Consider the following 17,814-nt stretch of genomic DNA (forward strand, 5'->3'; position numbering starts at 1 on the left):
TATCTGAAATTACAGGGGAATATTCGAACTTTTCAAAAACAAGTGCGGCGATATGTGGCCTAGACACTACCCTCCACGACTCCTCAGGATTGTAGGTAACGTCAAATAGGTGACTGCAGATCAATTTGCCTAAGATAATTTTGTACACATTTGTCTATGATGTAAAAATACACTGCATGTGTAAATGAAGGCGGATGTCTCTTCACTATAACTTGTTTTCTATATCCAATTTTTTATCCATAAAAATTCAAGGACAAGTCAGACACAGGCCCAGGCATGGAGGGACTATTTTATTATCAGGTACAGTTAGATAGAGCAGAAACGTTAGGTTAATGCTCTGCTCTGGCTCAGGAATTCTCAGGTGACTTCTTAGGGTAATATTCTATCAAGTGAACCAAGGCGCCTTCAGCACAAATGCATCTAAAAAGGGTAAGATACTTGCTCCCATTCTCTCTTCCTATCAGTGCCTAGAAGGAAGGAGAAAAGGGTAGGAAATAACTACTTACTATGTGAGAGTAAAACAGCTGATGGTAAAACCTGCCAATACGTGTAGTCATGTGTGATTTAAAAGGTCTCAGCAGTGGGAGTCCCTCTCAAGGACAAACTGGGGTAGGAGAGATCCAACTTGCCAGATTCTCCATTCAGAATTTCTGCCATTAGGGGCCTTGATGGATGGTTTGCTAAAGCTTACATCCTATCGCAAAGGTGAAGAATCTTCTAGTAACTTCCGTATCAGGCCAGAGCTTGATTGTGGTAAGGCGTATCTCTTCAATAAATAATGCTTATGTTTTGACTTTCTATTAACAGGAACAACACTATTTACTAAGAAAATACAGGCCAAACAGATACCATGTATATTTCAAAAAGACACTACCCAGAGCTTCTCCTAAAAGAAATACAAAGCAAACTGTGAGGTATCTTTAGGTTTCAGGTTTACAGGACTGAAATAGAAGTATTCTAGGGAAAAAGGGTATAGTTTGATAGTCTAGGGCAGTGGTTCTCAAAATGTGGTCCTGGCACCACTAGCAGGAGCATCACCTGGGTATTTGTTAGAAATGTAACTTCTCAAGCCTTTCCCCAGATCTCTGAATTAGATACTTTGGGGGTGGGGTCTTCTAGGTAATTCTGATATCCACTAAAGGTTCAGAACCACCGGTCTAGGAAAAAGAAGGATGAAGGTAAAAAACATTCATTCATTAATATACCTCCGTTGAGGTTCAAAAGGAAAAAAATATATATCGTGCATAAACCTTGGGAAGAAGGCTCAATGGAATTCTCCCAGGTGCTAAAGGTACCAGCACAGACCGAATGCCAAGCCTGACAAGCACTTAGCAGATTACATACCTGGATATACTACAGAAGTTTAACAAAATAATTTATAATCAGATGGTACATAAGGCCACCTTCTGACTTGGGCCTTTCCTGCCTACTAGTTAAAAAACAAAAAAATTGCCGGGCGCGGTGGCTCAAGCCTGTAATCCCAGCACTTTGGGAGGCCGAGATGGGTGGATCACGAGGTCAGGAGATCGAGACCATCCTGGCTAACACGGTGAAACCCCATCTCTACTAAAAATACAAAAAAATTAGCCGGGCCTGGTGGCAGGCGCCTGTAGTCCCAGCTACTCGGGAGGCTGAGGCAGGAGAATGGCCTGAACCCAGGAGGCGGAGCTTGCAGTGAGCCGAGATAGTGCCACTGCACTCCAGCCTGGGCGACAGAGCAAGACTCCGCCTCAAAAAATAAATAAATAAATAAATAAATAAAAAACAAAAAAATTGTTTTTAATAAAGCCTAAGTCCATTTTTAGAGCAGTAATCTATCTAAAATGATCAGCTGGGTTTCAAGCTGGGTCCATAAAGTCCCTGAAGCCATATCCAAAATTCCATGTCTGTATGAATTTTTTTGGTGATGATGGGACATGAAGGGTAGAAGAGAAATATGGTCCACAGCTTCCCACAGATTTTCAGAGGGGAACTGAGTCCACACACCTTCCCACCACCACCAAAGTTAAGAACCACTGACCTGACCTGTGAGTTAATTTATGAGGTCAGCAGATGAAGCAGTTTATCACAGAGGAAGACTAAATGTTTGGGCTGTGGCGTCAACCGAAAAGGTTCATATTCCAGCTCAGCCACCAAGTAACTTTAGGCAACTTACTCTAAGCCTGTTTCCTCCTCCCATGCTGCCTCTTAAGGCTGTAAGAAGTTAATGGGGAATCAGACATGTAAAATACCACAGTGTTTGGCACATGAGTACTCAAAAAATATAAACTTTATTGTAACAATATTACTACTTAACAAAAATGTATTGCTGGGTACATAATACTTAGCAGTCTATCCATTTAACAACTGCTATTTGAAACATTGATAAAACCATTGTGTAACTTAAAATGGATACAGTTCAAGTTTGTTACTATGCTCTGTGAACTACTCAAAGTAGCAGTCTTAATTATTGCAGACATTAAGGTCACTGCCTCTGCTCTTCCTACAGCTCCCCTCTGAGTCTTCCATCACATCACCAACAGAAGGGCAAAACTGTCCTTTGTTACTCAAACACTTCCCGGCCTCTACTGCCATCATATTTACTTAAGAGAGTGACCTGTGAGTTGTAGGGCAGTAACTACTATGCTTTGTCTTGGACTAAAGCACAGTTTTTAAGGCATTTTACTTAGTAGGTGTAAATCTGAATTCATTCAACTGTAAAAAGTATTGTTACCTTTTGCTGATTCCCTGTTCATAACAAAAGTTAGCACTGAACAAGAGAAAGGACAAGAAACTGACAAGGTCCTGAGACAGTATATTTTACATACAGCGTGTAAAATTTGAATTTTTATTCTCCCCCATGAAAACAGACATAAGGTTACTAAATTCTAGCAACTACAGGCTTAAAAAGTAAACCAGAGAAAGAATAATCTCAAATTGTCGACAGTTTACCTCTTTCAGATGAACTTAAATGGAGAATGAGTATTTCATGCCATCCAAATTATATTAGTTACCAATTCATGATCTGAGGTTAAAAAAAACAAACTCAGTGTTTGAGTGTATGCTACACAGACACACTTCAAGCAAACAGCCACAGATTTTAATGCTACTAAGTACACTTTCTTTCATGCCTTCGGCTACTTAAATGACAAAACCAATGCAAAGACTAACCTCTCAGAGATTTATAGCATGGGAAACTTATAGGGAATTACCTTTTTAAAAAGTATTATGATGTAAAGGAAAGGATAAATGCTAAACAGATCTTCACCCAACAGGGTAGGCGCAAAGTCACCAATTTGCTTGGTTATTACAGAACCATTAACACGTTGCCTCAATCGATTTAGTCGGAATGTTTAAATGACACCCCAAAGGACTTTAAATCACAGAAATGTAGGCCTAGAAATACTCATTAATTTACATTCCAACCTTTACTTCACCGATGAAGACACTGAGGCTCAGAGAACTTGTGACCCACTGAAGGTCAAAAGCTATCTGACTCTTTAGGAGAGCCTGAAATGGTTGAGATATTGCTGTATGTGGCTCATCGGCATTCAAGAATATCCAATTAATTCCAGGAAAAGCTAATTTTAGTTCACTATGGGCCTGGAACCCAGAAATAAACATACTTGTAGCCTAACAAACTTCAAATGAAGACAGAGCTATAAGATCAAGTCAGCTCTAATTCAGAGCCCAAAATTCACCCAATACTACATACATAAGAGGCCAGAAGCTATTTTAAGAAATACCTCTGCGATAAATAATAAATGAAAATAGCCAGATTGATACTTGAAGCCAGTGGTCCTCAACCTCTGGTGCACATCGGAATCAGTCTTCTTCCAAAATACATACACAAGGTGTCCGAATATGTAGGTCTACCTACTATAGTGCCAAATACCTGTACATCGAGGTTCTCATGACCACTATGGTGTCAGATCTCTTGTTTCCAGCAAGTTCATTATTCTGCAAACATTACATACAGAGGTATATATTAGATTTGCCCTAGTAAGACGGCTAAGTTTCATCTCACGAGTGAAACCAGGCATGCACAGAAGGCATCATATTACACCACAACAGTAGCAGTATCAGTTTTTACTCTTAATCCAGTGAGGAAGACGACAACTGAGTCACAGGACTTGAAGCACTCTAATTTTACGAAACAAAAAGGCCGGTAGCCACCTGCTTTCTAACCAGGAATTCAGGAACATCCCAAGCGTTTATGACACCAGGAAATGTATGAAGCAGAGAAAGTTTACATCATCTCCCCTTCTAGGCACGTGATGTAAGAGTGTTTTGGATAAGATATTAACTTTAGTAAGAGGATATTTTCCGTTTACATCTTCTATAAATACCCCTTAAGTTTACACCAGGTGGTTAGAGGAAGATTCTGCAGCTCCCCAGGGCAATAGCAAAGAATGTTTCAGTGTTTCTGAGGAGCCTCATTTGCCTGATGCATGACTGTTAAAGGTACATTTCCCTACACGACCCTAAATCAGTTTTCACATTTGCATATTCCAGGTTTACTCAGGAATGCTCAACTTAAGAATCACAGGTGGTTGTTCGGTAAATCAAAGGCTCCCCAAAGATTAGGTTTTATAATGCTTCCCAAAATTTACAGCTCCACTTTGCCAGGCTGTTTGAATTCAGATGACTCCAAGTTGATCCCAAAATTATAAATCAAAGTATCTCAGAAGAGTATTATTCTATTTTAGCACTTTTATAGCTTACTCTATGCAACGTGAAGTGTTATTTCTATGCTTTCTATTTAAAAAAAAAGAAAAAGGCCAGCAAGGATTTTAGCAGGACTTTTTTCTGCAGTAAACTCATCAGTTTTATTAAAATATCAAGTACTTTTTAGCCTAATTTAGACTAACAAATTTACATGCACAACACTGCCATCCCAAACAAAAGCTAAGGCGGATAAGCCAAGTGCATCCCCCCACTTTAACATTAAACAGAACACACGTGCATAAACCTTGGCTAAATGATAAATTTTAATCACGTACAGGTCAGCTTTGATCCAATAACATAAATTTAAGAGTCATATCTTTGGAGTCAGTCAGATTCCAGCAGTTCCAGTCCTGGCTCAGATACAATCGGGGTGTGATCTTTACGCAAAGTACCCTGCTCTCTCCCGGCCTCAGTTTCTTCATTTGAGAAGACTGGAGGTGTTAATAGTGGCTGCCTCTTCTCTTTGTCGTGAGGACCAAAGGAGATAATGACTGCCAAGCACCTCCACAGTGCCTGGCACACAGAGAGCAAGCACTCCATTAACATTAGCTGTTGTTCTTAGGAGGACCGCGTCCTCTCCCAAGTCCCCAACACAAATCCAAAACACACAAAGCAAAACTCTTTAACAGGAAACACAAAGAAAAAGCTTTAATTCTACAAGGTCCCTCCGACTGCAGGCTCTTCATCCTCCAGTTCCTCAAATGAATGAATGAACGCCCAGGAGTGGCTCTGCAAATAGCTGTCTCTTAGGAATCACCTTTGCCGACTTTAAGGTAACTGTCTTTCACCATCAATTAAACACCCACAAGTACACCCAGAGCGAGGCACAACAGTCATGCAAATTTCAGCGGAGACACCGAGTCCGGGCGAGTCCTTGATCCCCACAGGCAACCTCCATTCATTCTCCACGCCCCTCTACCCCGACCTCTCTCTTTAAGTTCTAGGACCAGCCCTACCCTCGCGACCCTTCCCCTCCCGCTAAGGGTCTCTACCGTGCCCTCCGCACCTAGCGTGAACCTGTCACCCCACCAAGTGAGGGGCTGACGAAGGGGCCCACCTCACCCCTGCCCGAGGGACCGAGGCCCGGGGTGCAGCCGTCCCCTCGGGCGCCAAGGAGGGGCGAAGTGCCCGGTCCGGCTCGCCTCTCCTCCCCAGGGACCAGCCAGTCCCGGCCGGGCCCGCCGGAGATAGCGCGTAATAAGAGGGAGGGGAGAGCTCTCCGACCCCCCCCTTTCCCGGGATCCCTACCAAGCAAGTGAGCCTCTTGCTCCAGCCCCTCCGAGCCTCCCCGACTGGAGTCATGGTGCCGAGGCTGCCCCAGGAAGCCCCCATAAAAAGGAGGGGGAGACACCCCCATACTCACCCACCGTCTCCTCCCCCTCAGCTGTTTACCTCACAGTCCCTCCAGCCTACAGGGCGCCGCCATCTTGGACGTACAGCACCTCCCCCGTCGTGAAAGGGCCAAGGCCGTCGGCGGCCTCCGCCACGAAAAAGAGTCCCCCTCCAGAGCTCCCCTGCTTCTCGAAAGGAAGGACAGACGGCCGCGCTCCGCAGCCTCGCCGGAAGGAAAAGGCTCTCCCACTCATAACTCACAATGCGGGTTGGACGAGAAAAAAAAAAAGCAACGAGGGTTTTAATGGAAGGGGGCGGGGCCAGGCGGAAGGATCCCGAAAGGATGCTGCTAAGAGATCTTGTGACTCCGCGAAGGAGGCAAAAAGAAGGGCCGGCGCGGCGGGAGGAGCCAAGCGAGAGCCCAAGGGGCGGGGCGGGTGGTCACGTGACTGGCGGGCGGGGGGACACGGCGGAGAGGCGTAAACAAGCTGGAGGAGGCTGGGTGTGGTTCGAGCGCCCTCCCCTTTGCCCCCCCCGAGGTCGTTTCTGCCCTTCGCTTGCCTGGCGACCCCCGAGGGTCTCTCTGTGGGCGGCCATAGAGCAGCGATCCTGTTTCCCAAGGAGCCGCTGGGGCCCGCGTGGGTGAAGGGCCTACTTGGGAGCCTTGGAGTTGCGGCTCACCTAGGAAGGGGCGGAAAGCTGGGGGCCAGGGCAGCCCTCCTTCCTGGGCTGAACATTTGCAGAAACCCGCCTCCGGGATTGCGGGGGACCGCCCTGGCGTCTGCCTTCAGGTAGCTCACACTTCACACCTAGTCATGACATCTAGGGAAAACGAGCCCTAGTAGGAGGCAGCTTGAAAATCAGAAGGCCTTATTGCGTTTCCTGCTGAAACAAGGCTTTAGGTCCTCCAAGCCTCAGTTTCTTCCTCTGTGAAACAGGCATAATGACATCTGTGACGTGAAGAATCAAGGAGATGAAGTATGGACAGCGTTTAGCCCAGAGCCCTGCGCCTAGTAAACGCTCACTCACTACATAGGTGGCCGTTATTACGAGGCTGAGTATGATGGGCTCCCTCCAGCACGAACACAAAAGCTCTGTGAGAGGAGGCAGAGCGAGATGAAGTCGAACTGCGGGATATGAAAGGCATTTTGAAGGAGCAGGCATCAGGCTGGGTTTTAAAGGAAAGGTAGGTTTTATGAAATTAGGTTGGTGCAAAAGTCATCACGGTTTTTGCCATTAAAACCGCGATGAGTTTTGCACCAACCTAATAGAACCAGGCGAGGCGGCTGGGGAGAGGCCATTGCAGGCAGAGGGAACCAAAGGAGCAAGAGCCTAGGGACAAAAAGGTGCTGGGTGGGTTATGGGAATAACAGGTTTTGTCATGGGAACCAATTGGGTCACAGTGCAGGGCAGCCATAGTTAAGGGGGGCCAGATGTGTCAGTAGCCAGCACCGTGGCTGTTGTCAGAATTCGGAGCCGGCCCTGGATGGTACTGGGTAGGGCCGCTGCTAGTCAGTATAGGGCCTTGGTGAGAATTAGAAAAATGGCACCCCTGGGTTGTATTTTGGCCCCTGTCCACCAGCTCCAAACCCTCCTAGGCCCTTGAGCAGTGAACAACCTTTATAAACATAGGTCTAGAGCCATGAAGGCTTAGGAGGGAGGTGAAAATTGAGCTATTTCCTCTGTTCTAACACAGTCGCTGGGGGGAAGCTAAGAGTTCTAGATTCAAACAGACCAGAGTTGGAATGTAGGTTTCATCATACTAACTGGATGAGCCTTAGTCTCCTCACCTGCCACATAGGGCTAATAATAATGCCAGCTTATGGGGATTTGGGGTGAATTCAGACATTAAGCTCTAAGTGGCACACAGCCTACTCCAGTTAATGTTATTTTTGATAACTGTTAAGTGCCAGCTGTCAGCGTTCATCACTTGCAGAAACGAATCCACCAAACACTAAATTCTTCTGTGTCACCACCCGAGCATAGTCTGCATGGGGTCCAGAGATGGAATGGTCGAGGGAAATGGGGAAGGATCTGGGTTCTCTCAGTTCCACGAATCTGCAAACTACTTCACAAAAACAAACTCTTCCCTTTGCATTCACACCAGGGCAAGGATTCACATGTCTTCAGAGATTTCTGAGACCACCAGTGATGGGAGACCTAAGGAGGAGGGCAGGGGGAGCAGCGCTGCTCTGGAACTCTGACCCAGGAAGTGCCCCACACCCTGACCTTCCTTGGTTCCATGACCTCATCCTGCAGGAATGCGTTCTGCCATGGAGGAGAGCAGCCATACGCAGAGCTCATCAACTGCTCGCTCTCCAGGAGGCCATAACCGCATTGTCACTGTTTCTACACTGTCTGGAAGAAGCATGGTCATTGTTAGCTCATTATGGACCACCAGTGGCTTGCGAGAAGAGGCCGAAGATGACAGGCAAAGACAGCTCTACCACCATCTCCCGCCACTTACCAGGCTGGGCCACCAAGATGTTTTCTACTTCTCTGGGGTTGATTTTTGTCGTTTGCTTAACAGACACTATTCAGAACACTACCTTCCACACAGCACCTTGGGGCCTCCCTGTGACGGGGCTTCCTGGCTGGCCTGTCTGAGCAGGAAAGGGCTGAGCCCTGCGTAGGCAGGCATGCTGACGGGATGCACGTGGTGGGGGACATCTGCTGCATTTGGCTGTGTGACATCTCCCCCTGGCCTTCTGAATAGGTGAACCGCCCTTCCTCGATTCTTTCAGTGCTGATGGCCCTCACAGTCACAGTACCAGCCCCAGGCCACAGCAGGTGGACCAGGCCTGGCCAATCTGAGATGCCCATCATGGAGGTTGTTAAAAGAAAACTTAAGTTCAATGAGATGAAATTTAATTGAGCAAAGAAAAAAGAAAGAAAGAATTCATGAATCAGGCGGCCTCCAGAATCACAGCAGATTCAGAGAGACTCCAGGGGTCAGAACAAATTTATAGACAAAGTACAGTGGCCTGGCGCAGTAGCTCACTTCTATAATCCCAGCACTTTGGGAGGCCAAGACAGGTAGATGGCTTGAGGTCAGGAGTTCAAGACCAGCCCGGCCAACATGGTGAAACTCTGTCTCTACTAAAAATACAAAAATTAGCTGGACATGGTGGCAGGCACCTACAATCCAAGATACTTAGGAGGCTGAGGCAGGAGAATCACTTGAACCTGGGAAGTAGAGGTTGTAGTGAGCTGAAATTGTGCCACTGCACTCCACCCTGGGCAACAAAGTGAGACTTGGTCTCCAAAAAACAAACAACAACAAAAAAACAAAAAGTGACGTACAGGAGTCGAAAGTGAGGTACAGAAACAGATTGGTTGCAGCTCGGCGTTTGCCTTATTTGAACAGTTTGAACACTCAGCAGTCTATGAGTGGTTGAAGCATGGCTGCTGGGATTGGCCAATACTCAGCTATTGTTACAGGTGCATACAACTAAGTTAAGTTTTCAATTTTGCGTGCCTGTTAAGCTGGGTTACCGTTCGTCCACAAGGACTCAAATATATAAGTACGGAGTCCTTCTCAGGCCATATTTGCCATATTTCGTTTGCTTTAATAAGCGGACGTGGTTGGTCTAGAGTGGACCTGTGACTTGAGCTGGACTAGAGTGCTCCTCTGGGTCTTTAGAGATGGGTGTTCTTTTTTTAAAAAGCAATTTTTCTCTTTCCTTTGGGGTCACTAAACTGCGATGAGGAAGCTGTGGCCTCTCCCTTCCCCTGTCCTACAGCAAGGTGTGTGACAAGTCGAGTTAAAGAGTGAAAGAGACAGAAACAGAGATGGAAAGAGAAATTCACACTGCTATCTTCTGCATTTCCAGAGTCCCTGAAACCAGCTTTGCCCTGGCCTTCCAAGTTCCCTGAAGCCATAACTATTTTGGCCAATGCTAGTTTCATTGGATTTCTGTCCCTCATAAACAAAAGGCCTTCTGAATGTAGTGGGATTCAGAGGCCTTTGGAAGGACACCACCAGTCAAAAATATTTCCCACTCTGTGCCCGAAGTTCATCCACTTGAATTGCTTTTTGGCTTTAGCTTTCAGCTGTCTGTGCGGCAGCCTCCTGGCCAGGTGCCCTGCTATTAGTGGGCATCCCCTACAGGATGGGGTCTGAGCTTCTGCTGGTAGTCCCCAAGGCGCTCTGCGGCCCTGGCCTCTCTAGTGCATCAGTTTCCCCTTGCTGTCTAGCACCATGTCCTCCAGTACCAAGGAACGCCCAGAGGCTTCACACCGCCCTTCGTTGGCTCAGGCCGTCTCCTCTCCTTCCGCACCAGATGGCCTCTGCAGCCTGTGCTGGTCATTCTCCATTTGCCCTTCTCTGTCTGGACTCCCCTCTAAGCCACACCTGCTAAGCATGTCCTCTCCCTCCTCTCAGATTTCACCAAAGTGCGGCAGGGTCAGGTGAGCGAGGAAGAACCTTCCCACCTGGCCTGGCCTGGCCGTGATGCACAGCTCCTGCTGCGTGGCCTGTCTCACCCTTGCTGTTAGTAATGGTTCCCCTCACTCACTCTTCACACTCAGAGGTGATCACGGATCCCCCACAGCTCACTAGTCCTTAGGTGCTTCAGCACCTGTTTTTTCTCTGAAGCTGCTCACACCTGTCTTTTTAATTATCCCTTGGAGGGTGCTACTGTTTCCCGCCAGGATCCCAACTGCTACAGCCCCTTCTTAGAGAATCTGCCTTCAGCCCGGGCTACTCACTGTGAATCAAGCCAAACCCACAGATACGCACACACACACACACACACCCTGATTGGACCTGGATCAGGGCTGAAAACCTTCCTCACACTGAACCAGCCAGATTCTCCTTCTTGAGAATTTGAACTGAGAGACCCCAAGACTGAGATGCATTGTGTTGGTGGAGGATTGTAACTTTACACAGCTGCAGGGGGATCATTCAAACTGCTGTACTCCAGGAGAGGCAGATCACTTAGTAAACACCTCAAACAGGTGCCTTTGGGGGTTGTGCAATAAGATGGGACTGTGCTGGTCCGTGGGGGATAATATGGAGTTGGACCCAGCTGTGGCCGTCAGCAGCACTCTGGACAGCAGAGGTTAAGCAGGAAGAGTTACTAGGAGCCTTGCTGAGGAAGCCGGCATGCCCAGACCGGCAAGGAGCAGCTGTGGCAACAGAGAGGAAGGAGATCTGCAGGACTAACCCATTGCCCAGGAGGCCTGCTTGGGTCTGGAAGATGCCCCTGTATCTTTTCAATAAATTCCACTTTTTCACGCCTGTAATTCCCACACTTTGGGAGGCTGAGGCAGGAGGATTGCTTGGGGCCAGGAGTTCGAGAGAAGCCTGGGCAACATAGCAAGACTGTATCTCTACAAAAAATGAAAATTAGCCAGACACGGTGGCATGCAACCGAAGTACCAGCTACTTGAGTGGCTGAGGCAGGAGGATCACTTGACCCCAGAACATTGAACCTGCAGTGAGCCACAATTGTGCCACTGCACTCCAGCCTGAGTGACAGAGTAAGATCCTTCCTCTAAAAAGTAAAAATAACACACACACAAATTCCACTTTTACCTGAGCTAGAAGATGTTTGCTTCCGTTCCTGACAACCAACACCACCATGGAGGCTGGAGGTGGCCAAGAATGCTTTCCTTTCTTCGTCACCCAGATGCCACCTCCAGCCAAGAATGCTTTCCTTTCTTTGTCACCCAGATCATACCTGTTCTTCCTCCAAGACTCAACTCCAATGTGATCCCCACCAGGAAGTCTTCTTGGGACCCCCAGGATGGCATTAAAGGCCCATGCCCTGAGCCCACTGCCCCTACCAAATGCACACCTCCGTTCCTTCCACCACACCGCCTGCTTACTCAGGTTGTGTTTATGGGCCTGTCTCCCAAGTTTTTAAGAACTCTGCTACCCCCAGGAGGTAGGATGGATAAGAGGGCCCTTGAAACCTCTACTTCAAGGTCAAAAGACAGGAACAGGCCAGGCTTGGTGGCTCACACCGGTAATCCCAGCAGTTTTTTGTTTGTTTTTGCTTTTGTTTTTGAGACGGAGTCTCACTCTGTCGCCCAGGCTGGGGTGCAGTGGCCCGATCTCAGCTCACTGAAAGCTCTGCCTTCCGGGTTCATGCCATTCTTCTGCCACAATCTCCTGAGTAGCTGGGACTACAGGCGCCCACCGCCACGCCTGGCTACTTTTTTTTTTTTTGTATTTTTAGTAGAAACGGGGTTTCACTGTTTCACTGTGTTAGCCAGGATGGTCTCGATCTCCTGACCTCGTGATCCGCCCGCCTTGGCCTCCCAAAGTGTTGGGATTACAGGTGTGAGCCACCACACCCAGCCAATCCCAACACTTTGAGAGGCCGAGGCAGGTGACCCCCTGGAAACCAGGAGTTCAAGACCAGCCTGAGCATCACAATGAGACCCCATCCCTACAAAAAAAATTTTTTAAATTAGCCAGGCATAGTGGTTCACACCTGTAGTTCCAGCAATTTGGGTGTCTGAGGCAGGAGGATCACTTGAGCTCAGGAGTTGGAAGCTGCAGTGAGCCATGATCCTGTCACTGCACTCCAGTCTGGGCAACAGAGTGAGACCCTGTCTCAAGGAAAAAAAAAAAAAAAAGCTTAGAATAAATCTTTCAAGACTTAGGCTAAGACTAAGGCTAAGTGGGAGCAGCGTCAGGGGGAAGAGCTACTCTTGCTGCATGGCTCGGTGTCCATGGTAGCTCAAGCGCCCGCAGGGCTGGCCGCCATCTTGGTTTGCTGTTATTCCAACAATTGGAGTAAAATTTATTGTCTCACAGTTCTAGAGGCTAGAAGTCCAAGATCAAGGTGTCAGCAGGGTTGGTTCCTTCTGAAGGCTTTGAGGAGATCTGGTCCCTGCCTCTTCCCCAGCTTCTGGAGTTTGGCTGGCCATCCTGAGGCTCAACCCCTCCTCCTGGTTCATTCCTTGGCTTGAGATGCATCACACTGTTCTCTGCCTTCATGTTCACACGACATTCTCCCTGTGAACTTGTCTCTGTGTCCAAAATTTCCCTGCATTATAACTACACCAGTAACGTTGCGTTGGGAGCACACCCTATTCCAGCATGACCTCATTTTAACTAATTACATCTGCAGCGACCTTATACGTAGTCACATTCTGAGGAACTGCAAGTTAGGACATCAACATCTCAATGTTTGGGGGAATAAATTCAGCCCACAACAGGTCCCAAGGGCTGAGTTAGTCACATTACTATCCATGGTTTGTGCAGGGGCCCTCTCTAATTTTTATACTTGCATTTGTTTGTTCCCCTTTTTTAATTTTTAATTTTTATTTTTTTCTTGAGATGGAGTCTTGCTCTGTCGCCCAAGCTGGAGTGCAGTGGCACAATCTCAGCTCACTGCAACCTCTGCCTCCCAGCTTCAAGCAATTCTCCTGCCTCAGCCTCCTGAGTAGCTGGGATTGCAGGCACAAGCCACCACACCTGGCTAGTTTTTGTATTTTCAGTAGAGGCGAGTTTCACCATGTTGGCCAGGCTGGTCTCGACCTCCTGACCTCAAGTGATCCCCCCACCTCGGCCTCCCAAAATGCTGGGATTACAGGTGTGAGCCACCACACCCGGCCCTGTTTGTTCCCTTTTATCTTCGTTCCCCACATCCAGTTTCCTCCTTGCACATAAGCAACCATTGCCACACATATCACGTGTATCCTTTGGTCTGTATGTTTCCTTGCAAAATGTATGTGTGTGTATTTTTAATTTATGTAAGTGGAATTATGTTATAGGTGGCAATCTGTTTCTTACTTTCCCCCCCATTCAGCATCGTTATGAAGCTCCATCTAGCTACTGAGAATTATTCTGTAATGTGAACCTACCCTAATCTACTTTCCACTCTCTCAGGGATTGACATCTGCAGTAGCACCAGAAGTAACATTGTGATAAACATCACTGTACACTATACACTATATGCACTGTACACTGCACACTATAAACTATACACTATGCACTATACATTGTACACTGTACACTATGCACTATACACTGTGCACTATGCACTATACATTGTACACTGTACACTATGCACTATACACTGTGCACTATGCACTATACAATATACTCTATACACTATGCACTATACATTGTACACTGTGCACTATGCACTATACATTATGCACTCTGCACTATACACTATGCACTATGCACTACACACTGCACTATACACTATGCACTATACGTTGTACACTATACACTATACACTATGCACTATACCCTATGCACTACACACTGCACTATGCACTATGCACTATACACTATGCACTGTGCACTATGCACTATACACTATGCACTATACACTATACATTGTACACTGTACACTATACACTATGCACTATACCCTATGCACTATGCACTATACCCTATGCACTATGCACTATACACTGCACTATGCACTATGCACTACACACTCGACACTATGCACTATACACTATGCACTGTGCACTATGCACTATACACTATACACTATTCACTATACATTGTACACTGTACACTATACACTATGCACTATACTCTATGCACTATGCACTATACACTGCACTATGCACTATGCACTGTGCACTATGCACTATACACTATGCACTATATACACTATGCACTATACATTGTACACTGTACACTATACACTATGCACTATACCCTATGCACTATGCACTATACTCTGCACCATGCACTCTGCACTATACACTATACACTATGCACTATACCCTATGCACTATGCACTATACACTGCACTATGCATTATGCACTACACTATGCACTACACACTATACACTATACACTATGCACTATACACTATACAGTACGCGCTACACACTATACACTATGCACTACACACTATACAGTATACACTACGCACTACACACTATATACGCTATGCACTACGCACTACACTATGCACTATACGCTATGCACTATGCACTACGCACTACACACTATACACTATGCACTATACACTATGCACTATGCACTATGCGCTACGCACTACACACTACGCACCATACACTATGCACTATCACTATGCACTATACACTATGCACTATGCACTATGTGCTATGCACTACACACTACACACTACGCACCATACACTATGCACTATACACTATGCACTATACACTATGCGCTATACACCATGCACTGTACTGTTCCCTTGTGGATCCAGCTCAGAATTTATTTGGGATACACAACTGGGAGGAAAACTGATGGGTCATAGGGTGCATGGACTTACTTTTTTTTTTTTTCTTTTACAGACAGGTCTTGCTCTGTTGCCCAGGCTGGAGTACAGTGACTCAAACACGGCTTACAGCCTCTACCTCCTGGTCTCAAGGGATTCTCTCCTCTAACCCCCCAGGTAACAGGATCGCAGGCTTATGCCACAATGCCTGGAAGTTTTTTTTGTTTTTTTTTTTTTGTAGAGGCGGGTCTTGCCATGCTGCTCAGACTGTAGACTTACTTTTTTTTTTAAGTTCCGGGGTACATGTGCAGGATGTGCAGGTTTGTTACATAGGTAAACGTGTGCCATGATGGCTTGCTGCACCTATCAACCCGTCACCTAGGTATTAAGCCCAGTGTGCATTAGCTTTTCCTGATGCTCGTCCTCTCCCTGCCCCCACCGACAGGCCCCAGTGTGTGTTGTTCCCCTCCCTGTGTCCATGTGTTCTCATTGTTCAGCTCCCACTTATAATTGAGAACATGTGGTGTTTGGTTTTTCAGACTTTTTTTTTTTTTTTTTTTTTTGAGATGAAGTCTTGCCCTTCTCCCCCAGACTGGAGTGCAATGGTGCCATCTCAGCTCACTGCAACCTCCGCCTCCTGGGTTCAAGCAACTCTCCTGCCTCAGCCTCCCTAGTAGCTGGGATTACAGGTGCATACCACCACGCCCAGCTAATTTTTTGTATTTTAAGTAGAGACGGGTTTCACCACGTTGGCCAGGTTGGTCTCAAACTACTCACCTCAGGTGATCTGCCCGCCTTGGCCTCCCAAAGTGCTGGGATTACAGGTGTGAGCCACTGCACCCAGCCTAGACTTACTTTTTTTTTTTTTTTTTTTTTTGGAGACAGAGTCTCGCTCTGTCGCCCAGGCTGGAGTGCCGTGGCTGGATCTCAGCTCACTGCAAGCTCCGCCTCCCAGGTTTACGCCATTCTCCTGCCTCAGCCTCCCGAGTAGCTGGGACTACAGGCGCCCACCACCTCGCCCAGCTAGATTTTTGTATTTTTTAGTAGAGACGGGGTTTCACCATGTTAGCCAGGATGGTCTTGATCTCCTGACCTCGTGATCCGCCCGTCTCAGCCTCCCAAAGTGCTGGGATTACAGGCTTGAGCCACCGCACCCGGCCTAGACTTACTTTTAAGATACACCATCAAATTATTCTCCAGGACGCCTGCCCCAGCCTACACTTTCACTAGAACCCCACAAAAGTGTCCATATCCCTGTCCACACTTGGTGTTGACTAGCTCTTTAATTTTTTCAGTATAACGGGCTAAAGGGACATGTTCTTTTTTAATTGGCCTCTCTTTGACATAATGAGATGGAGCATTTTTATATCCTTGTTATGAGTCTGTGGGTTACTTTCTCTGTAGATTGCTGGCTCTTATCTTTTGACCATTTTCCCAGTACAATTACTATCTTTTTCTTGATTTGCTGAAGTGCCCTATGTTTTCTATACATGTGTCCCTCATTGGTTATAGATATTTCTTTTTCTTTTTTCTTTTTTTTGAGACGGAGTTTTGCTCTGTCGCCTAGGCTGAAGTGCAGTGGCACAATCTCAGCTCACTGCAACCTCTGCCTCCTGGGTTCAAGCGATTCTCCTGCCTCAGCCTCCTGAGTAGCTGGGACTACAGACGCCTACCACCATGCCTGGCTAATTTTCGTATTTTCAGTAGAGACGGGATTTCACTATGTTGGCCAGGCTGGTCTTGAACTCCTGACCTCATGATCTGCCTGCCTTGGCCTCCCAAAGCGCTGGGATTACAGGCGTGAGCCACCACGCCCAACTGGTTATAGCTATTTCAAGTGTCTTCTCACAATCTGTTATCTACCTATTAACTATCTATATTATGCCCCATTGGAAAAGGTCATTAACTTGAGTGTTATCAAACTCACTTCTTTTTCTTTTTGACTTACTCTTTGGGTTTTTGAGATTTTGTTTAACAATGCCTTTTCCAACCCTTAATCACACACAAAAGAAATGCTTAAGCTTTCTCTGTTTGTATGTGGTTTTTTTTGTTGTTTGTTTGTTTGTTTGTTTTTGAGATAGGGTCTTACTCTGTCACCCAGGATTGAGTGCAGTGGTGCAAACATGACTCACTGCAGCCTTGACCTCTGGGGCTCAGACCATCCTTCTGCCTTAGCCTCCCGTGTAGCTGAGACCCCAGGAGTGTGGCACCACACCCAGCTAGTTATTTTATTTTATTTTATTAGAAATAGGGTCTCACTTTGTTGCCCAGGCCGGTCTTGAACTTCTGGGCTCAAGCGATCCTCTTGCCTGGACCTCCCAAAGTGCTGGGATTACAGGTGTGAGCCACCCTGCGGGGCCATTTGTATGTTTCATATTTATATTGTTACATAAAAAATATATTTGAACATAAAATATATATTAAAATATATTAAAACATAAAAAATATATTTATGTTTCACATTTCACTTTTAGGCCTCTACAGAGGCCATGAAAAATGTGCCACTCAGTTTTTCTGCTAATTGTTGAAGGCCCAGCTGCCGCCACTCTAGATCTATACCCCATTTGCAATGAAGCCACACATCTCGTGAGCCACTCCCAGC

The 17,814-nt window shown here is 46.6% G+C and overlaps 1 protein-coding gene across 24 annotated transcripts in view; it reads right to left on the minus strand.

Moving 5' to 3' along the window:
• The window catches only part of TSC1 (TSC complex subunit 1), a 53,610-nt gene extending 47,438 nt beyond the window's left edge, over positions 1-6,172 (minus strand). For 9 of the 24 annotated variants that reach the window (XM_073022059.1, XM_008005843.3, XM_073022053.1 and 6 more), the window contains exon 1: positions 6,071-6,172. The gene's annotated coding sequence lies outside the window, so the exon portion shown is untranslated. Of the gene's footprint in view, positions 1-2,931; positions 3,851-3,874; positions 3,940-6,070 lie in introns of those variants that run through there. The other 15 variants (XM_073022060.1, XM_073022057.1, XM_073022054.1 and 12 more) reach the window with 6 other exon arrangements.
• Between the last annotated feature and the right edge of the window lie 11,642 nt (positions 6,173-17,814).

This window comes from Chlorocebus sabaeus, chromosome 12 (genome assembly GCF_047675955.1).
Source record: "Chlorocebus sabaeus isolate Y175 chromosome 12, mChlSab1.0.hap1, whole genome shotgun sequence".
NCBI lineage: Eukaryota > Metazoa > Chordata > Mammalia > Primates > Cercopithecidae > Chlorocebus > Chlorocebus sabaeus.